The following is a 23,580-nucleotide window of genomic DNA, read 5'->3' on the forward strand; positions in this document are numbered from 1 at the left end:
AGTGAGCGTGGCCCACCATGAGGTCGAAAGAGTGGTGGCGGCTTGGATGGACTGACCTAGATAGACAATCTGCATGAGAGAGTATAGAGTGTGTCGATCGAGGCCCGAACAGGGAGATATATCATTTGTGTGTGAAAGAAAACGAGGTTAAACGAGACTCAGATAAAGAGAGCGAGATTGAGCGAGTGTGGCCCGCCGTGCGGAAGAAAGAGTGAGACAGTCTCGAGGGAGTGACCTAGACATACAACGTGCGTGCATGCGCATGCACGAGAGGTTGGGGGGCTAGATAGGCAATGCATGTATTTAGCGCGAGAGGGTGAGAGGGAGAGGGGGATAGAGAGAGAGAGAGAGAGCTCGACATGGGGTGCAATGGTGGGTGTGTGAGGTAAATACATTTGGTAACAGAGTGGAAAAAAGGGGTTGTGCAGTTGAGAGACTTAGAGATCGAAACATGTGGAGAAAGAATGAACGTGTGTTGGAAACCGATAGCTTCCTAAGGTGGTTAGGAGAGGAAGGTTGACCGATACAGGAACTATGTAGCGTTTGTGCGGGGGGGCTAAAAACAACATTTGAATGTACATAGTACGAGACATAATATCGATGTTTCAATTCGGTGTACATTGTAAGATTTGAACCGAGGACCAGGCATACGGGTAATTATTTCGAATTCGTGCCATGCTAAGTTTTGAAAAGTTGACATTGACTCAGTTTGTTGTGCTATTTTGTAGGTCATATGTTTGAATCCATCTAAAAGTTTTCTCACTACCATGGTGTTCATCATATACATATGAATTTGTATTAAAAAGTAGCATGGATACAGTGAAATGCGAAATCCACGTTAGAATTGGAGATCGCTACATGACACACAATCTAATTCAAATTACTAACTACGTGACACACACTCTAATTCAAATAACTAATTATGTGACACACACTCTAATCCACGTTAGCGTGGGTATCGTTTCGATTTTTTTCAAATAACTCCTAATTAATTAATTTATAGTACTCCCTCTGTTCACTTTTATAAGACCTTGAAGACATTTCAAACAATGTGCAAAACAGTTCATTTTAAGTTGTCTGAAATGACTTACAAAAGTGAACAGATGGAGTATCTCGTTTCGAATGACTAATTATTGCAAGGAAAACACGGGCATGGTAATACATACAGATTCGTTTGCAAATGAAAGAAGATTCGTTTGTATTCTCAAATGTAGGCACACCAGGCAAACCAGGGTCGTGTCGGGGTGGACGCTGCTTCGGTGCCTTAAAGGCAACTGCCTTTGGGTCACTGACATGTGGGCCAGCCACCTGTTGGGCCCATATGTCATGGACATAAAGGCAGGTGCCTTAAGGCACCGAAGCATAGTCCTGTCGGGGTGGTCGCGTGTGTCGGACGGACACGTAGCACCCAGCCACCCACCCCCTCCCCCCCCCCCCCAAAAAAAGGACGACGATAATATAAGTTCGCGCTTCCACGTTTCGGATTGAAATATCTAGCGGCCCCAATTCCAGCCCTGCAAAATCTCTCTTCTCCACCGTCCCCTTCCGCGCCCAGATTGCTCAAATCCCTAATTCGCCGCCAACCCTCGAATCGCCCCTCGTCTCGTCTCTTTCCCCACTGTTCCCTACCTCTGTGCTGGACGACGACGACGAAGACAACGGTCGCGCTTCACCACCGCACCGGAGCTACCTCATCTATGCCCTCATCCACCGCACCGGGTGGTCCATCGACAACGTCGGCCGCCGCAACCGACGTGCCTCACAGACACCGAGTTCCACCGCATCAGGTGCGCTTCACCGATGCCGTCTCCCAGCTCACCGGGGCTACTTCACCGAGCACATCGTCGCACCTCCGCCCCCCAGGGCCGTTGGGGCTTCACCAACGGTCTCGTCCACCGCATCGTAGCGCTCCGCTACCACTCAAGATCTGCATCCGTGCGCGGCCAGCCAACGCCAGCGCATCACCCTCAACGGCTCTGAAGTGACCCGCACTCTAGCTAGGCGAGCATGCCCAAACGCCGGCCCGAACTAGGTATCCACACATCACTCCCCTGTGCAATGTTCCGACGATGTTTGGATATCCTTTCACTGCTCTCTTAGCTTACATGCCTATGCAACTCTGACCTTAACTCTTATTTCTTTTGGAGATATCATCTGAAACAAGCAAATCCATATTTTAGCGAAGCATGACGGCGCTACGGGATCTGATACACATCCTGCACACCCGTATAACCTTGTAAGTATCTATCCTTCGGTACAACATCAAGGTCGATTCCTCTTATTTGATCAACCATTCGCCGTGTCAAAAATGCAGAGGGGGATGCAAGGAGCACAAGGCCTGCACATCCAAGCAAGTGGTAACATGGACTTGTACATGGAACATCCCAAGCGCAAGCAAAGCTGCAGTGAGCCTGTACAACGAGCTAGCGTAAGTCCCTGCATTTCATTTAATTCGTACTGGCATTCGTGTATGATTTGTGTGTAGTGGCTGATCCACAAATTCAAGTTACCAGGGGCAAACATTTAACTTAAAAAATACGAAGGCACTTGCACTCCAGAAATCAACATAACTTGAGAAATGTGAAGCTACATGCACTTAGAAAACCAGCTAATGATCCAAAGTAGTTCAGATTATAAACACTAAATGATGCAAGCACCAAAAAACACAAAATGCAACATGGTGTACAAGGACTACAAACATGGTCTGTACCTGCTTGAATTATTCGTTCTCTAGCTGAAAATATCGAAGTGTAATTGCACGTATAACCAGTGCGCAAACTGCATATCAATATATCTATCCTGCACAAGTATGCCAATAGTTTCAAACAACAGATTAGAAAAGTATTTATGCTATGTTGTCATGATACGGGGACTTTCTGGTAGATGGCCTCGATGTTTCCTCAAGCTATGAAAATGCACTATAATTTGCTTGTCATCAATGCCTGCAAATCTCTGTCTCTCTCAACATAGTAGATCATCATTAGACACTAAATCCTTCAATGAGCTTGCAAAATGCTTGCATTAGATCCCTCATTAGACACTATATGTTCATCACCAGGAGCATGTAAATTTTTTGCATCAAATCCTTCATTAGCAGTCTGTTCATTAGACACTTCAGGCGCAAGAACAACATGAGCTTGTATGTTTGCACCGGAAACTTGATTAGATACATCAGATTCAGTCAGTTCAGTATTGATTGGGGAGTTATAAAATAAGTAGAAATTGGTTTCATTTTCTCATAGATTCCCTACATACAAGCAGTTTTACAACACCGTCAGGTTTAACTATTGGCCAGAAATTGAAGAGTTGAATTAGATATAATCAGGGATATGATGTACTTGCTCGTTGCGCATGCTACTCTTGCAAGCTGCGACTGTCCATTTGCGCAAGCTCGATGCCATGCCCGTGCTGCCGCCGCTGCCTCCCACGCAGGCTACACCCAGGGTTGGATCTTCATCTTCTTGTCCTTCCGTTCGCTTGAAGCCCGGCGACCGCCCTCCAACGAGGGCGCGAGGAAGTGCTGTGTCGGTCTGTCCAGCGGCGGCTAGGTTAGGAGCGAACCAGACTGGAGGCTGGAGCGAATGAATTGGGATTTTTCCTGCTGTTGATCGATATGGGAGGCGCTCGTTTGGGCCGCGAGCCTACTATAGGGCCTGCCTTGCACTTATGTTATTGGCCCATCCAAATTGAAACATTTTTCTTCATTTTTTACATTGCCTGCTCGTGCGTTGGGACGAACAAAACTAGCGTGGGCCAACCTGGACGACTCAAACTAGGTGCACACTTTCCAGGCACCTGAGGCGGTCGCCCATACCAGCCCCTATGGTGGCGTCGCCCCTTTTTGCGTGTATGATTGGATAGTGAAAAATATTCCAGTGGCGCTTTTGATTTACCCATGGAATGGTTGAATTGCTTGTTTCTATGAACTGAGTTCGCCAATAATGTGAAGGATGCCAGTCTTTTCATCCTATTGTAGATTGCTTAGGTCTCGATATGCCAAAAGTAATCGCATGAAATGTATAGTAAAAGCCAGTGTGATGTGTTTGGCTACAACTAGTCTGACTACACGTCCTCATATAACATATCAAGGACGCACCATCTTACCAGATTAACCATTCGACTTACCCATGCAGTATGGGAAGAAAGAAGTATTGGGACTGTGTACCCAAGCAATTGATGCCATGGACTCCTTCGTACAACCTTGTAAGCGAAAAAGAAGTTGCAGTGTGCCTGTACAAAGAACTAGCGTAAGTTCAGTTACCTGCTTCTCGGAATTTTAGTTAGCCACTTATTGCAAAATTGTTCAATTATGTTGCTTGGCTTAATTTAGTTTGCTACTGATTACATAATGGCACAGCCTGTTAATCATATTGTAGACTGCGCCTATCTATGTGTTTGATACTTACTGTTAAGAATTACCTGTTTGCCTTAACTTAAATATCTACTTGTTTGTTTAACTGCTTTGCTGCTGCAACAGCGGGTTACAATGATGTTAATAACTACTTTTCAGCATCCAATTGAAACTCTTTAATTCCTTGTTTGTTTAACTGCTTTGCTGTCATAACTCCCAGTTGAGATGTTTTGCTAACTTTAACTTTTCTGAATCCAATTGGAACTTTAATGGCAAAACAGGTTAGCCCAAGATCAAAGAGCGAGATCCCCATGGACGTTGACTCATCCCACAGTAGTGGCACCGGCCCAATCGTGCATTATGAATTGCCAACTGCTGATGCTCTAGAGGCTAAACTAGTGGTAGAAAGAGATTCTGCTTCTGCACTTAGAGATGAAGTTGACATGTTGAGGAAGCAAACAGCACAATCACAAGCAGTACTCAAGACAACCATTAAATATTTGGTGGATTTCAAAACGAAGCAAGCTGAGACTGACCAGATTGTTAAGGTCCTAAAGGAAAAAAGGAAATTAAATTCCTACTTGGTAAATCATAGGTGAAATGTTCTTTCCATAGTTGAATAACCTTTGTGTTGTATGTTCATGTAATCAATCAAACCATTTGTTTTAGAGATCATGTAATAATTGTTTTTTTTGTTTTTTTGTTTGTAATTTTATTTGAGCACAAGTCTGTATTAATTGATAAGACTCAGAGACATTTCATTTGGATTGCTGTGCCAGACCTACAAATATGCCAATCGGGCTGAATGTGCATTCAGCAATAGTAGTATAGATGGACCATAAGTGGCACGCATCGGAAATGGCCAAGATGCTGGCTAAAAAAAGGATGCTGTTGGTTGTACGAAGGATTCCATGGCATCAATTGCTTGGATACACAGTCCCAATACTTCTTTCTTCCCACACTGCATGAGTAAGTCGAATGGTTAATCTGGTAAGATGGTGCGTCCTTGATATGTTATATGAGGACGTGTAGTCAGACTAGTTGTAGCCAAACACATCACACTGGCTTTTACTGTACATTTCATGCGATTACTTTTGGCATATCGAGACCTAAGAAATCTACAATAGGATGAAAAGACTGGCATCCTTCACATTATTGGCGAACTCAGTTCATAGAAACAAGCAATTCAACCATTTCGCCTGGCTTATGTATGTTAGTTGATATTATTGATCCATATACTCTATAAGTGTTTATATGTCTATTAGTTCCGTACATTCTTGGTTGATTGACTCGGTATTTGAATCTTGATACATCGCTTGTGTACATATCTAAATGGGAGTACACATTATGTTGTGTGTGACATTTGAGTTGGACATGAAGTGTTCCAAATATTCGAATTCACCTTAAACTGGATTCTAGTTTCTGAATTTGAGTATCGGCATTTGTAAACCATATTCATATATGACAGTGGAATACATCTTTTTCGTCCTTTTGAAGATATATAAAAACACATAGAATGATTTATAAAGATTCATATAGAAATACAAAATGGATTCGAATTTAGTTGTCAGGGTAAACATGGATGCTTATTGTCCCAAAATTCGAAAGAAACAGCAAAATGTCCACTCCCACATCGGCTGCCCGAAGCCAAGTGTTTGGGAGATGGAAATTACTGTCTACCCATTACACGGACAATCCATCGGCCCGATTTCCACTGCTCTAAATAGGGGTAGGTTAGTAACTTCAATTAGACATGACACGACCGCCTCTGAGCCCATTCCGACACGGTGGGCGTCAAACATGGGCGGCAAAACTCATTTGATTCAAGCTTGTCCGAAAGACCTCTATTTCTCCCTCCATTCCCCATTCATACACGGTGGGCGGCAAAACACCCTCTCCTCGTCCGAAATAGATGTAGGCTAATATTTTAAATAGGGGTAGATGTGTAACTTCCATCAAACGTGACACAACCGCCCTACCTGTCAGCCCCGTTCATACACCGTGGGCGCCAACCGTGGGCGGCAAAACACCCTCTCCTCGCCCAAAATCGATGTAGGCTAATATTTTAAATAGGGGCAGATGTGTAACTTCCATCAGACGTGACACAATCGCCCTACCTGTCAGCCCCGTTCATACACCATGGGCGCCAACCGTGGGTGGCAAAACACCCTCTCCTCGCCCGAAATAGTTACAAGCAAATATTTGGGAGATGCAAGATTACCGTCCTATCCCCAACCGACGAGACGTCCAAATTTGAAACGGGGGATAAGTTCGTAACTTTCCCATATTTCAGACAGGCGCGTCCCGAAAACATGGTTCCCCGTACCTCTCTCTCCATTTTCCCATCCATACACCATCCGCGCTAGAACACCCCATTCCCACACCAGCCTTCGTCCGCCACCCCATCCATCGCCACCGTCCTCCACCACATCCATCGCCACCGTCCTCCACCATGCCGGAGCGCCTACCAAGACCGCGTCGTCCACTGCTAGAGATGGACGTTTCTCATCCACGGCAACGGACCAATAGCCTTGCATCGCGTCCTCTCGCTTCATCGGCGCTGTCGTCCTCTTTGCCGGGGCCGCTCACACGACCTTCGCTTCCACCTCAACGGGACTTATCCCCCGATGCACCCGTCTACCGTCGCAGATCTGCTTCAACGCCACCGACAGCCATCGCACCCCCGATGCCTACACGGCGCCGCAAGAGAGGTGGTACTTCATATCTCCTCAACTTTTTGATCTCAACCAGAAAATAGATGTTAACTTGGTCACTCTACTTTCTTTTCAGCTCTTAGAATTTAGTTCTTAGTTCGAAGCAAACAATGGATGCTAAATATCATTTCTCCGGTTTGCAGCTTCAAATCTGCCATGGCACAGCCATAATACGGTTTAATTGACCATGCTTAGGGTTTAATTGATCATGTTGGTTCCGTGGTGGTTTCTTTAATAGAAATCATAGGGGAAACCCTCTTTTGCTAAAAAATATATGCTTAGAGTTTCCCCCTTTTATGATCACTATATGATCAGAATACATGCTTCGTGTCATAATAACACTGCTCCACCCATCAAGCTAAACAAGCTTAGTTGTTCAAATACGAATCTGCTATTATTAAAACAGAGTTGTTTAATTGGTCAGCTAAATGTTCCTAAATTAGTTTTGAAAATGCATGTTCGCCGCTCGGGTGTGTATCTCTGTGTGTGGTCTGGTCAGCACGGTTGGGGAGGTGAACTTTGCATATGCAGGGGTTTATAGGGAGACACTCTCCGAGTTGAAACCGCAATGCATTCCATAGATAATCTAACTACTTTTATGTTTTCATGAATCTCAGATTCTGAACAGCATCATAATGATTATGAGCTTGCGCGCATGAAAAGAATAAAGCAGAACAATGCCATGGCTGTCAAACTTGGCATTAAGGGACTGAAATCAAGTCTGGATGCAATGCAATGCAAACACTCTCCACCTACGGATTCATGCTCAGAATATGATCCTAACAGTGATTCTGAGCTAGAGGGAGACCTAAGTCAATGTAGCTCCCTAGTGGAGGAGTCAGAGGAAGATGCCATATCTTATTCACCCATCAAGGTACTTGCTCTAACTTTCCAAGGTTACATTGCTCGCACATATCTTGCAACTGATGCTTTGCATTGCTTCTACTTTGTTGAACTGCCATTAGCTTAGTTTACACATCGTGTATGTAAATACGCCCTGCCTATCCATTTTCAGTACATATTACATCTGTCATCATACCATATTTATCCATCCAAATGTTGTTCTTGTGTATCAGATGTTCAAAAGGAAGAGGGCGATTGCTGATCGTGGAGGAGCACAAGCAAAGTATTTGGAAAAGGTAGTGGCACCTGATAAATCAAATAGCCCATTAGGTGTAGTTGCAATATCACCTGACCCACAAAATACCCCAACTCTAGCAGACTCTAGCCCTACTACACTGGTCATTTCTGATGCCCCAACTCAGCAGACCCCAACTGCAGCAAACAGTATGATTATGCCAGTTGACATAGCACCAGCTGTACGACGCAAAACCCCCATTCCAGTAAAGAGTACACCAAATCCAATTGCCAATTCCCTTTTCGAACCAGAGAGAGCCCCAATTGCAGCAAATAGGACCCCTGTTCCATTTCTTCCCAGTTTAGAAGACAAAGCTTATGTTGTTGTCAGGAACTTTGTGCACATCTTTCCTTCATGGAAAGATTATACCGCACACATAGAATAATTTCCAGTCTTCCTCCGCAACTTACGCGTAAGTAATGTACTAATGTTATTCATGGTCATTACTCCATATGTTTCTGCTGACAGAAGACACAAGATTTCATTCTTTTAAATAGGTGAGGCGCAAATTGGATTGTGATGACGAGCAAGGGTTGGTTGCGCTTTTCAAGCACTCATTGATGAAGTATCGTTCCTACCTGAGGCAAGCGCACTTCGATGGCAAGCCTCTGAACGAAATTTCTGTGAAGTCTCTGGTGCTACATTTATCTGACGGTGACTGGAATAATCTTGTTACACATTGGTCTCGGCTGCAGCGTAAGGTACTGTCTATGATATCACATCACAATTTGAACTACATTTCTGCATTTGCCTTAATGTCTCACTTGTACGAAAACTGTTAGCAGAAGAACATTTGTTCTCAAGGGACCACAGAATCTCGCAACTATACTACACACTTCATTGCTCTTGTGAGTACCTCTTGCCCTGTATGACCATGCTTACTTTCATAGCTGTTTGATTATGTAGCATCACTGCACATGTTAGCCTCGTAATCGTCCATTTGGTGGACATTATAAGATCCGTATGGACTCTTACATAAATTTAGAATCAACCCAATGCTTTTGAAGAGGTTTAGTTCTGCAGTCCTCTTGTAAGGACTGAACGTGGTCTATCACTGTACTTACATTAACAGCTACTCCCTCTGTCCCATAATATAAGAACGTTTTGTATAGTACACCAGTGTTCAAAACACTCTTGTATTATGGGAAGAGGGATTGGTTCATTTTTTAGCATTCTGCATCTTATCTCCATCGCCCACCATTTACTAAAAAAGATCAGATCTATATTTAATCTTACCAACAAGTAGAATACACAGACAATGCTAGTGCAGAAGTGCAGCCCATTGCTCTTGTCAGTACATTTTGTCCTGTAACGCTTCTACTTCCAGGGATTGGTAGTTGATTATGTAGCATCAATCTACATCTTATCTTCATTATCCTCTATCCCTTCCAGTATTATCATATCTATAATTACTCTCTACAAAATGTAGAGTACAGGCAATGCTTATGAAGAAGATTTTGTGCTGAAATTCTTGAGTTATCCTTCCCTTGCCATGGAGAAGGGCATTATAAAGCCGGTGTAAACTATTAATGTAAGTCAGTCCTTCTAAAGCCTTTATCCTCAACTGTTGTTTAATTTGCTCATACTCCCTATCGTTTACTGCTGTTTAGTTTGTTGTTTCTACCAAAATGCATGTTTGTAAGAACCGTAAGTTCTAAGTTTTACTTGTAAAACCAAATTCCTTATTCATACCATGTGTTACGCCCTCGATTCAATCGTACACTAATCATACACGCAAATGTGTATGATCAAGATCAAGGACTCACGGGGAGATATCACAACACAACTCTAGACACAAATCAAAATAATACAAGCTTTATATTACAAGCCAGGGGCCTCGAGGGCTCGAATACATAAGCTCGAATACACAAGAGTCAGCGGAAGCAACAATATCTGAGTACAGACATAAGTTAGACAAGATTGCCTTAAGAAGGCTAGCACAAAAGCAACAACGATCGAAAAGGCAAGGCCTCCTGGGAGCCTCCTAACTACTCCTAGTCGTCTGCGGTCTTCACGTAGTAGTAAGCATCCTCCGGGTAGTAGTAGTCATCAGTGGCGTCGTCTGGCTCCTGGGATCCGTCATCTGGTCGCAACAATCGGGTATGGGGAAAAAGGAGTAGCAAAGCAACCGTGAGTAATCATCCAAAGTACTCGCAAGAGTTACATCAGATCTAAACTAAATATGCATCTGTATCAAAGGAATGGGTTGTATCTGTGGACTAAACTGCAGAATGCCAGAAGGGAAGGGGAAAGCCTCGCCTATCGAAGACTAGCATCTTCTGGAAACCACCATCTTGCAGCAACAGGAGGGAGTAGAGTAGCATAAAGTAAAGTAGCAGTAATGTTATCAACCTCGGCCAAAGATCCTTTCTCGACTCCCTGTGAGAAAGCAATCCCAGAGCCATACTATCCAGTTATCATCTCATATCTAAGTCTCATCTCCATGTCTCATCTCAAGTATCCAGTTCTAGTTGTATCGATCGGGATACAACTCCAAGTGTCCATTACTGTAGGACAGGCTATCGATAGATGTTTTCTTCCCTGCAGGGGTGCACCAACTTACCCACCACGCTCGATTAACTCCGGCCAGACACACTTTCCTGGGTCATGCCCGGCCTCGGCCAAACAATATGCCGCAACCCGACCTAGGCTTAATAGAGAGGTCAGCACGCCGGACTAAACCTATGCCCCCAGGGGTCATGGGCCATCTCCCCGGGAACTCCTGCATGTTGCATGGGCGGCCGGTGAGCAGACCTAGCTACCTCCTTCAACAAGGCAGGTGCTTACGCAGTCCAACCCGACGCGCGCCGCTCAGTCGCTGACGTCATTAAGCTTCGGCTGATGCATACGATGCAGAACGCCCATACTATGCCCACGTGATGGTTAGTGCTATCAGGACAGAGGCCCCTCGGATCAAATATCCAAATCGTAGTGGATTAGGAACGCGCGGTAACAAGCAGAGACTCACGAAAGATGTGACCCTATTGCCCCGTCTCGAGTACTTGCGATAAGGGCTAAGAATGCCCGGCCACGCCTCGTAAGTATCTCGCGGGCACCTTCCAGGTCAACCCGACTCCACATCACTCGCTATTAAGCTCGCGCAGGTACCCCTCAGGGTCGACCCGTCTTTAGTAACATGGTTCAATGTAAAGTCATAGTAACCATAGTAACTGTGTGTCTAACACCAAAGGGAAAACCCAAGGAATCACCCCCGGTGAATTCCACTCGATGTAATCATCAAGGTGAACATAAGAGGATCCACCCTCGAGGTTCACACTTGAGGGGTTGCACGACAGAACCGTATCGGAAGTGGTTAAGGAGGAAATCACCCTCGATGACCACTATCGAATAGCTACACTACAGGTTAACAATAGAAGTGTTGAAGAGGCCTCACCCTCGGCACTCGATAGTAACCCAGTAGTGTCGAACAACTAAGGGGAAAATGATGTGCGGTGTCGGGGCCTGGTCTTCGATGATGAAGTAGGGGGCAACAGGGACAAGGTGGGGGTCACTGATGGATCTCTAACCAACCTATACTAAGCAGTTTAGGATAAGTAGGTAAGGTATAAAAGCAGGTAACAACAACAGGCTATGCATGAGAGTAGGATCATACAGAAAGTAGTAGCAGTTCTAATGCAAGCATGAGAGGAAAAGAAATAGGCAATATCGGAATGCTCAAGGGGGGTTTGCTTGCCTGGTTGCTCAGACAAGAAGAAGAGGTCGTCGGTGACGTAATCGATCACAGTGGCATCATCGGTCTCGGGGTCTACCGGAGAGAAGAGGGGGAAGAAACAGTAAATACAAAGCAATCAAAGCATCACAAGGCATAAAATGACGACGGGCAGAGCTAGGGTTGCCCTAACGTAGTACTACATGTTGCAGACGGAGGGGATAAACATCCGAGGATGAATTCCCGGCGTTAGGCGGATTCCGGACAGATGAAAGAGAGGGAACGGTTCCATGTTCAACATTCTAGGGGCATGTGACAGGTGATTGGACCGCGCATTTGGATTCATTGGATTTTTCTGAGCAACTTTCATGTAGAAAACATTTTCATCCGAGCTAGGGTTTAATTACTATGAATTTCTAAAGATTTTCCCATTTTCTGGATTTATTTTATTTACAGAAAAAGATATATGATGTCAGCATGATGTCACAGTGACATCAGCAGGTCAACAGACGGCTGACCAGGTCAAACCTGACATGTGGGTCCAGTGGGTCCCACATGTCAGCCTTTGTGACTTAAAAGTGTTAATTTAGACTAACAGAGGGTTAATTAGAGGGTGGGCCCGATGTGTCAGTGAGTATTCTAATTAGCAGATTAGTTTGAAAACTTAATTATCTTAAATAAGCGCAAGGGCCCACAAGGCAGTGGCAGGGGGGTGAACAGTGCCCGCGTTGACCGTAGTCAACGCGGTCAACTGAGGCGCTGGGGCCCACGGTCAACCTCACCGGGGTGGGCCCTACGCTTGCCAGGTCAGTGGCGGCGCCGGAGGAGCTCCGGCGAGCTCGCGCATGATGGCAGATCGCCGGAGATGCTCGGAAAAGCGCCACAAGACATCAAATTGCACGCGGTTTGTTGCATTCGAACGAGGACTCGATGACGCGCCGCGTGGTGTGGTCGGTTGTACTCGGGGGTGACCGGAACTGCGCTGGCGACGAGTGGGGGCGGCAGTGGCTTTCAGGTGGAAGTGGATTAGCAGCAGAAGTGCGCAAACGGGCGAGGCAGAGGGGGGAGCGAGGTCCTACGCGCGCGGACGAGCTAAACGGGCACTGGCGCGGGACCATTTGGTCGCCGGAAGCTCGTCGGCAATGAGCCCCCGTGGTGATGGGCTCGGGCACGTACGAGACGGCAACTACGGGCACGTTGGCGGCGAGGAGAAGAGAGCGGGAAGGAAGGAGAGCTCACCGCAGAGCACAAGGAGGCTCCGTGGAGGTTTAGGAGCTGCAGGGGCGGCGCCGGAGACGAAGAAGATCAACGGCAGCTGGAGATGGGGACAAGGACGAACGGCGGCTGCGGTGCTTCCTAGCTCCACCTGAGGGCACCAGATGACGGAGTCGACCCCGGCGGAGCTTCACGACAAGACGGCGGAGCGAGGCGGTGGCTGTGGTCACGACGGAGGACGGCGGCGACCGCGCTCGGGTGGTGGCTCTGAGAAGGAGGCGAGGCGACGGAGCGAGCGGGGAGAGGGGATAGGGACTGGCGCGAGTGGGGGCGGCAGGGCAAGTGGGAGGGGAGAGGGGAGCCCGAGGCGTCGGGGGTCTTATCCCTCGTCGTTGATGCCGACGAGCCGGCTCGGTGGCAACCGTGGGCACAGTCGGAGGAACAGGGAGGGGGGAAGGGCGGCCGGGGGAGGTGGGCCGCCTAGGATGGGGGGAGTTGGGCCGGCCCAGGGGGTTTTGGTCCAGGGAGGGGGCACTTCCCTCTCTCTCTCCTTTCCTTTTCCCTTTTCCTTTTTTTAGCTTTTCTGTTTTAGCCATTTTAGGCCACCTTCACATTTTGCAAAAATGTTGGTTCACCACCAATATTACCAGAAGAATAATATCCACATGATGAACATTTTAGTTTTCATGTTTGAGCAATTTTGAAATTCACCTAGAATTTGAATTTGAATTCAGCTGGAATTTGAAAGAACATGAGACAATAATGATCAGGCACATGTTTAGCAAAAAGATTAACTTAACCCCAGGGGTTACTGTAGCATCATTACACCAGGGTGTTACACCATGCACATTACTTAATACTCCCTATATGTATGCTTGTTTTTGTGGATCTATAATCCAGTGTATGGTGAAGCAGCCCACGTTTGCACCTTGTCATCTCCTATTTTATCTTACTGATGTGGCTGGTGATATGAACAACATGCCATGCACATTATCCAAAATAGATACAATGATTTTCTTTGCCCTTCATCTATGCTTGTTATGTTGACATGGTAATCCAGTAGTGTGGTGAAGCTCCCCGCATTATGAACAATGCCAAATTATGCTATTGATATTTTGAACATACTCTTTATTTTCTAATTTGAAATTGGATAGAATTGACAGAACAGTTATCATCTTTGTTTATACATGTGCAAAACCTGTCATCTCTCTGCTTTGTTTCAGGGTGATATGCCTGATGGCATGCACAAGTCTGCTGAAGGTTGTGAGACAAACCCAACATATATTGCAGCAAACAAGGCAAAACATCTTGAAGATAGCGAGACAACCCCAAAGTCTTGTCTTGATAAAGTGTTCAAGTTACTTGAGACTAACAGTCAGACAAGCTCACAGAATTCGTTGTCTGAATCAGTTCGACTTCTTCAGTCCCAAGTTCTAGCAGAAAGGCATTCTGCAACTCAACTTCAACTTGAAGTCCTATCTCTAAGAAAGATTGCGGAGAACACCAATGAGAACCTCATCGCTAAACAGCTACACCTGGAAGCTATGACCAACATGCTAGGCCGGTCTCACAGCCTTGCTCAGCAGCTTGCGCAACAGTTACCCCGCAAGGCTAACCTTTCTTGAACTGTCTTGGAAGTGGTCTCGGTTCAATATTATTTTGTTACACTGCAATGGTGCCCAGTTTTTGTAATCTGCTTCTTCGTTGCACTTTATGATCACTGGTGGCGAACTTCGATTCCCAGTGGATGTAATATATCTTAAATCCTTTTATGTGTAGTGTAGGTTTATTCTTAGTTACTATGCTGTAATTTCTTTATTGTATAGAGTAGGTTTGTTCTTAATTCCTACTAGTTACGCAGCAGCCCGAAATGAACCCCGGCCCATGATTGTGTGAATCAAATCACGGACTTTTAATAGGCCAAAATTGTCCGGGTCCTTGTTTGGCCCAATGACATATCGGCTGCGAGTAGGCCGGATGCAAACTGGGCCGTAGTTAGGCCCAACTATATGACAGGCTTTTAACAGGCCGAAATTAATATAGGGCCGAAATGTTAAACGGGCCCTTAACAGGCCGAAACTAATATCAGGCCGAATTACTAAGTGGGACTTTAGCAAGTGGGCCCAAAAGCATAGTGTCCAGTTGACGGGCCGAATCTGATATGGGCCATAATTGAGCCCAAAGCCTCTTAAAGGGCCGGACCTCATCTGGGCCGTAATTTGGCCCAGAACGTGGTAGGCTTTTAACGGGACGGATCTCATATGGGCCACTATTAGGCCCGGAGCGTGGCAGACCATTAATGGACCGGATCAAATATGGGCCGGCATTTGGCCCAAAACATGGCAACCAGTTAATGGGCCGGCCTACTAGGGTCCTCAAAATCTTGTGGGCCTACAGCTGGGTCAGCCCATTAATGTCGGCGAAATCTCGTGGGCCTTTAGCTGGGCCGGCCCATTATGACCCGCAAGAATCTTGTGGGCCTTTACCTGGGCCGGCCCATTATGGCACACAAAAATCTTGTGGGCCTTTACCTGGGCCGGCCCATTATGGCCCGCAAAATCTTGTGGGCCTTTAGCTGGGCCAGTCCATTATGGTCCGCAAAATCTCGTGGGCCTTTAGCTGGGTCGGCCCATTATGGTCCGCAAAATCTCGTGGGCCTTTAGTTGGGCCGGCCCATTTAAACTTGTTGGGCCATGCCACGTGTCGACGTATCATAGGCGCCTTCTGTCCAGTGAGTGGATGACATCTGTCCCGACGATGAGCCGACACGTGTTTCCTCTAGCCAATGATGATTTTACACGTGGAAAATCCCCATTGGTCGGGGCTATTAACGGGTTATCGGATCCAAAACCCGACCTGATAGCTTAACGGTGTTCCGTTACGGTGCATGCCACGTGTCGGTCACCCTTGACGAAAGCACTTCTGTGACACGCGATTTATCATCATGGAAGTGGACACTTCTGTGATGATAATTTTGGTAATGTCATGGAACACTTCTACGACAGCACAGGTATGACTATCTTGATTCTGTCATAAATTTGTCATGGATGTACATGCATGACAAAAAAAAGCAACCTATCGTGACAAACACGTATCATCACGGAAGTGTATTTTTTTGTAGTGTCTCTTGTTTTTGTAAATATGATTAGTTCATCGTTCCCGATTCAGCCTATTATGAATAAACATGTTTGCATTGACAATTAGAGATCATAGTTTCTTGTGCTATGCTTAATTAGCTAGGAGCTTATAATGGTTTACCTTACGTGCCAACATGTTATTAAAATGGTTGTGATGTGGTATGATAGGGTGATATCCTCTTTTGAACGATTCGAGTGGCTTGACTTGGCACATGTTCACGCATGTAGTTGAAACAAAATCAACATAGCCTCTATGATATTTATGTTCATGGTGCATTATATCCTACTCATGCTTGCATTCGGTGTCGATTAATTTTAATGCATGTTCATGACTATTGTCGCTCTCTAGCTGGTCGCTTCCCAGTCTTTTTTCTTGCCTTCACCTGTACTAAGCAGGAATACTGCTTGTGCATCCAACTCCATAAACCCCAAAGTTATTCCATATGAGTCCACCATACCTACCTATATACGGTATCTACCTGCCATTCCAAGTAAATTTGTATGTGCCAAACTCTAAACCTTCAAATAAATATCCTGTTTTGTATGCTCGAATGGCTCATGTATCAACTAGGGTTGTCCGTATCTTCCATGTTAGGCGGGTTATTCTCAAGAGGAGTGGACTCCGCTCCTCACTCACGAGAAAATGGCTGGTCACCGGGATGCCCAGTCCCATGCTTTATGCAAACTAAATCAAAATAATTGCAAACAAAACTCCCCATGGGACTCTTGTTAGTTGGAGGCACTCATTGTTTCGAGCAAGCCATGGATTGATGCTTGTTGGTGGAGGGGGAGTATAAACTTTACCATTCTATTTGGGAACCGCCTATAATGTGTGTAGCATGGAAGATATCACCATCTCTTGGTTGTTATGTTGACAATGAAAGTATATCACTCAAAATATTATTCATCTCTATTTCAAAACCGAGCTCTGGCACCTCTACAAATCCATGCTTCCCTCTATGAAGGGCCTATCCATTTACTTTCATGTTGAGTCATCATCCTCTTATTAAAAAGCACCAGTTGGAGAGCACCACCGTCATTTGCATTCATTACTATTAGTTTACATTGAGTATGACCTGACTGGATCTCTTTTACCATGAATTACAATGTCTAGTCAGTCCTTGATCTTTAAAGGTGCTCTGCATTTATGTTTTGCGGTGTCAAAAAGGGCTAGCGAGATACCATCCTGTTATATCATATTATGGTTGTTTTGGGAAAGTGTTGTCATCCGAGATTTATTATTATTGCTCGCTAGTTGATTATGCCATTGATATGAGTAAACATGAGACCTAAGCGTTATTGTGAATATGGTTAGTTCATAATCTTTGCTGAAAACTTGAATGTTGGCTTTACATATTTACAACAACAAGAGCAAACAGAGTTTGTAAAAGTTTTTATTTATCACTTTCAGTTTGTCAACTGAATTGCTTGAGGACAAGCAAAGGTTTAAGCATGGGGGAGTTGATACGTCTCCGTCGTATCTACTTTTCCAAACACTTTTGCCCTTGTTTTGGACTCTAACTTGCATGATTTGAATGGAACTAACCCGGACTGACGTTGTTTTCAGCAGAATTGCCATGGTGTTATTTATGTGCAGAAACAAAAGTTCTCGGAATGACCTGAAACTCCACGGAGCGTCTTTTTGGAAATAATAAAAAATACTGGCAAAAGATCAAGACCAGGGGCCCACACCCTATCCACGAGGGTGGGGGCGCGCCTGCCCCCCTGGGCGCGCCCCCCTACCTCGTGGGCCCCCTGGAGCTCCTCCGACCTCAACCCCGACTCTATATATTCACTTTCGGGGAGAAAAAATAGTGGAGAAGGATTCATCGCGTTTTACGATACGGAGCCGCCACCAAGCTCTAAAACCTCTCGGGAGGGCTGATCTGGAGTCCGTTCGGGGCTCCGGAGAGGGGAATCCATCGCCATCGTCATCATCAACCATCCTCCATCACCAATTTCATGATGCTCACCGCCGTGCGTGAGTAATTCCATCATAGGCTTGTTGGACAGTGATGGGTTGGATGAGATTTATCATGTAATCGAGTTAGTTTTGTTAGGGTTTGATCCCTAGTATCCACTATGTTCTGAGATTGATGTTGCTATGACTTTGCTATGCTTAATGCTTGTCACTAGGGCCCGAGTGCCATGATTTCAGATCTGAACCTATTATGTTTTCATCAATATATGTGAGTTCTTGATCCTATCTTGCAAGTCTATAGTCACCTACTATGTGTTATGATCTGGCAACCCTGAAGTGACAATAATCGGGACCACTCCCGGTGATGAACGTAGTTTGAGGAGTTCATGTATTCACTATGTGTTAATGCTTTGGTCCGGTACTCTATTAAAAGGAGGCCTTAATATCCCTTAGTTTCCACTAGGACCCCGCTGCCACGGGAGGGTAGGACAAAAGATGTCATGCAAGTTCTTTTCCATAAGCACGTATGACTATATTCGGAATACATGCCTACATTACATTGATGAATTGGAGCTAGTTCTGTGTCACCCTAGGTTATGACTGTTACACGATGAACCACATCCGGCATAATTCTCTATTACCGATCCATTGCCTACGAGCTTTCCATATATTGTTCTTCGCTTATTTGCTTTTCCGTTGCTATTGCTATCATCACTACAAAATACCAAAAACATTACTTTTGTTATCATTACCTTTTGCAACCGTTACCACTACTATCATATTACTTTGCTACCAAATACTTTGCTGCAGATATTAAGTTTCCATGTGTGGTTGAATTGACAACTCAGCTGCTAATACTTGAGAATATTCTTTGGCTCCCCTTGTGTCGAATCAATAAATTTGGGTTGAATACTCTACCCTCGAAAACTGTTGCGATCCCCTATACTTGTGGGTTATCACCTGCCGAGTTAGAAGAAATTGATGTCACCATTAAACTTGCCAATAGAGATACTATTTCACCAATGGGAATTGTTAGAGATGTTGAATTCTTGTGTGGGAAAACTAAATATCCTGCTGATTTTCTTGTTCTTGGTTCCCCACAAGATAACTTTTGTCCCATTATATTTGGTAGACCCTTCTTAAACACTGTTAATGCTAGGATAGACTGCAAAAGGATGTTATTACTATTGGTTTAGGTGATATGTCTCATGAGTTCAACTTTTCTAAATTTTGTAGACAACACCGTGAAGAAGAATTGCCTAGTAAAGATGAAATTATTGGTCTTGATTCTATTGTCGTACCTCCTAGTAATCCTTTAGAACAATATTTGCTAGACCATGAAAACGATATGTATATGAATGAAAGAAGGGAAATAGATGAAGTGTTCTTTAAATAGGGACCTATTCTGAAACACAACTTGCATGTTGATATCTTAGGGGGTCCTCCTCCACCCAAGGGTGATCCCGTGTTTGAGCTTAAACCATTGCCTGATACTCTTAAATATGCTTATCTTAATGAAAAGAAGATATATCCTATTATTATTAGTGCTAACCTTTCAGAGAAGGAGGAAGAAAAATTATTGAAAATTCTGAAGAAGCAACGTGCAGCTATTGGATATACTCTTGATGATCTTAAGGGCATTAGTCCCACTCTATGTCAACACAAAATAAATTTGGAAAAAGATGCCAAACCAGTTATTGATCACCAATGACGGCTGAATCCTAAGATGAAAGAAGTGGTAAGAAAAGAAATACTAAATCTCCTTGAGGCAGATATAATTTATCCCGTTGCTGATAGTCAGTGGGTAAGTCCTGTCCATTGTGTTCCTGAGAAGGGAGGTATTACTGTCGTTCCTAATGATAAAGATGAATTGATCCCGCAAAGAATTATTATAGGTTATAGGATAGTAATTGATATCCGCAAATTAAATAAGGCTACTAAAAAAGATCATTACCCCTTACCTTTTATTGATCAAATGCTAGAAAGATTATCCAAACATACACATTTTTGCTTCCTAGATGGTTATTCTGGTTTCTCCCAAATACCTGTGTCAGCTGATGATCAATCTAAGACCACTTTTACTTGCCCTTTCGGTACTTTTGCTTATAGACATATGCCTTTTGGTTTATGTAATGCACCTGCTACCTTTCAAAGATGCATGATGGCTATATTTTCTGATTTTTGTGAAAAGATATGTGAGGTATTCATGGATGATTTCTCCGTTTATGGATCCTCTTTTGATGATTGCTTAAGCAACCTTGATCTAGTTTTGCAGAGATGTGAAGAAACTAACCTTGTCTTGAATTGGGAGAAATGCCACTTTATGGTTAATGAAGGTATTGTCTTGGGGCACAAAATTTCTGAAAGAGGCATTGAAGTTGATAAAGCTAAAGTTGATTCTATTGAAAAGATGTCATGTCCCAAGGACATCAAAGGTATAAGAACTTTCCTTGGTCATGCCGGTTTTTATAGGAGGTTCATTAAGGAGTTCTCAAAAATTTCTCGGCCTCTGACTAATTTATTACAAAAAGATATACCATTCGTCTTTGATGATGATTGTGTAGAAGCCTTTGAAATACTTAAGAAAGCATTAATCTCTGCACCTATTGTTCAGCCACCTGATTGGAATTTATCTTTTGAAATTATGTGTGATGCTAGTGATTATGTTGTAGGTGTTGTTCTAGGGCAAAGAGTTGATAAGAAATTAAATGTTATTCAATATGCGAGTAAAACTCTAGACGATGCTCAGAGAAATTATGCCACTACTGAAAAAGAATTTTTAGCAGTTGTATTTGCTTGTGATAAGTTCAAACCTTATATTGTTGATTCTAAAGTAACTATTCACACGGATCATGCTGCTATTAAATATCTTATGGAAAAGAAAGATGCTAAACCTAGACTTATTAGATGGGTTCTCTTGCTACAAGAATTTGATTTGCATTTTATTGATAGAAAGGGAGCTGAGAACCCCGTTCCAGACAACTTGTCTAGGTTAGAAAATGTTCTTGATGACCCACTACCTATTGATGATAGCTTTCCTGATGATCAATTAAATGTCATAAATGCTTCTCACACTGCTCCATCGTATGCTGATTATGCTAATTACATTGTTGCTAAGTTTATACCACCTAGTTTCACATACTAGCAAAAGAAAAGGTTTTTCTATGATTTAAGACATTACTTTTGGGATGACCCACATCTTTATAAAGAAGGATTAGATGGTGTTATTAGATGTTGTGTACCTGAGCATGAACATGAACAGATCCTACGCAAGTGTCACTCCGAAGCTTATGGAGGACACCACGCTGGAGATAGAACTGCACATAAGGTATTGCAATCCGGTTTTTATTGGCCTACTCTCTTCAAGGATGCCCGTAAGTTTGTCTTATCTTGTAATGAATGTCAAAGAATTGGTAATATTAGTAGACGTCAAGAAATGCCTATGAATTATTCACTTGTTATTGAACCATTTGATGTTTGGGGCTTTGATTATATGGGGCCGTTTCCTTCCTCTAATGGATATACACATATTTTAGTTGTTGTTGATTACATTACTAAGTGGGTAGAAGCTATTCCAACTAGTAGTGCTGATCGTAACACCTCTATTAAGATGCTTAAAGAAGTTATTTTTCCGAGGTTTGGAGTCCCTAGGTATTTAATGACTGATGGTGGTTCACATTTTATTCATGGTGCTTTTCGTAAAATGCTTGCTAAGTATGACGTTAATCATAGAATTGCATCTCCTTATCACCCACAGTCTAGTGGTCAAGTAGAATTGAGTAATAGAGAACTCAAATTAATTTTGCAAAAGTCTGTCAATAGATCTAGAAAGAATTGGTGCAAGAAACTTGATGATGCATTATGGCCCTATAGAATTGCATATAAAAATCCTATGGGTATGTCTCCGTATAAAATGGTTTATGGAAAAGCATGTCACTTACCTCTCGAACTAGAACATAAGGCTTATTGGGCTATTAAAGAGCTCAATTATGATTTCAAACTTGCCGGTGAGAAAAGGTTATTTGACATTAGCTCACTCGATGAATGGAGAACCCAAGCCTATGAAAATGCCAAATTGTTTAAAGAAAGGTTAAAAGATGGCATGACAAAAGGATACAAAAGCGTGAGTTTAATGTAGGTGATTATGTATTTCTATACAACTCTCGTTTAAGATTTTTTGCAGGAAAGATTCTCTCTAAATGGGAAGGTCCTTACGTTATCGAGGAGGTCTATCGTTCCGGTGCCATAGAAATCAACAACTTCGAAGGCACAAATCCGAAGGTGGTGAACGGTCAAATAATCAAACATTATATCTCAGGTAATCCTATAAATGTTGAAACCAATGTTATTGAAACTGTAACCCCAGAGGAATACATAAGGGACACTTTCCGGGATGTTTCAGACTCTTAAAAGGAATAGGTATGTGGTACGGTAAGTAAACCGACTCCAAAACAGTTCTAATGGCAATTTTTCTCCGTTTTGGAATATTTAGAAAAATAGAAAAATAAGAAGCAGTCCAGGAAGGACACGAGGGCTCCATGAGGGTGGAGGGCGCGCCCTACCCCCTGGGCGCGCCCCCTGCCTCGTGGGCACCTCGTGTGCTCTCCGGACTCCGTTTTCTTGCATGTTACGTATTTTGGTCGGTAAAAATTCATTATATAATCTCTCGAAGGTTTTGACCACCGTATCATGCAAAAGTCTCCTGTTCTTGTTTCAGTTGTTTTCTGCCAGGTTGTCAAAGCCAAGCATCATGTCGTCTCCCTCCTCCTCCAATAATGAGGGCAACGATGCTTGGCTAATGAAGATAGAGCTGAAGACATCCTTCAACTTGATCACAATCTTCTTACCCCAACTGAGATCAAAGCTTTCAAGATGATTGAGTTAGCTTGTATACAAAACAAGTATCTCACACGTGAAAATATTTTGCTGAAGGAGCATATCATCGCACTCAAGGGCATTATCCGCAAGTTAGAAGACCTCCTACGCTCGATGTGTGACTATCCATCATCACCACCATCTTCTTCACCAACAAAGAAGAATTGAGTATCTGGTATGGGCACTCCCCTTGGCAACTGCCAAGCTTGGGGGAGGTGCCCCGGTATCGTGTCACCATCACTTCTATCTTTACCGTTTTTCGTAGTTCGATCCTTTTGGTAATATCTTGATCTAGTAGCATAAAGTTTTAGTATGATCTAGTTGTGAGTTTTGCTTTATGATCCTTCTATGTAATCGAGTCCGTGAGCTATATATAATAAAGATTAGTGCTGAGTCAAGGGCTTGATTATTTTGCCATGATCTTGAGTGAATAAAAGAAAAGTGAAAGAAATAAAAAGAAACAAAGAGATCATATGGATCTTATGGAGAGTAATGAGATCACATAGAAAGAATATGATGATTAAAAGTTGTTGAGAGTTGGCAAACATAGTTTTGGTCA

This window comes from Triticum urartu, chromosome 3A, assembly GCF_056163025.1.
Source record: "Triticum urartu cultivar PI428250 chromosome 3A, HENAU_Tu73, whole genome shotgun sequence".
Taxonomy (NCBI): domain Eukaryota; kingdom Viridiplantae; phylum Streptophyta; class Magnoliopsida; order Poales; family Poaceae; genus Triticum; species Triticum urartu.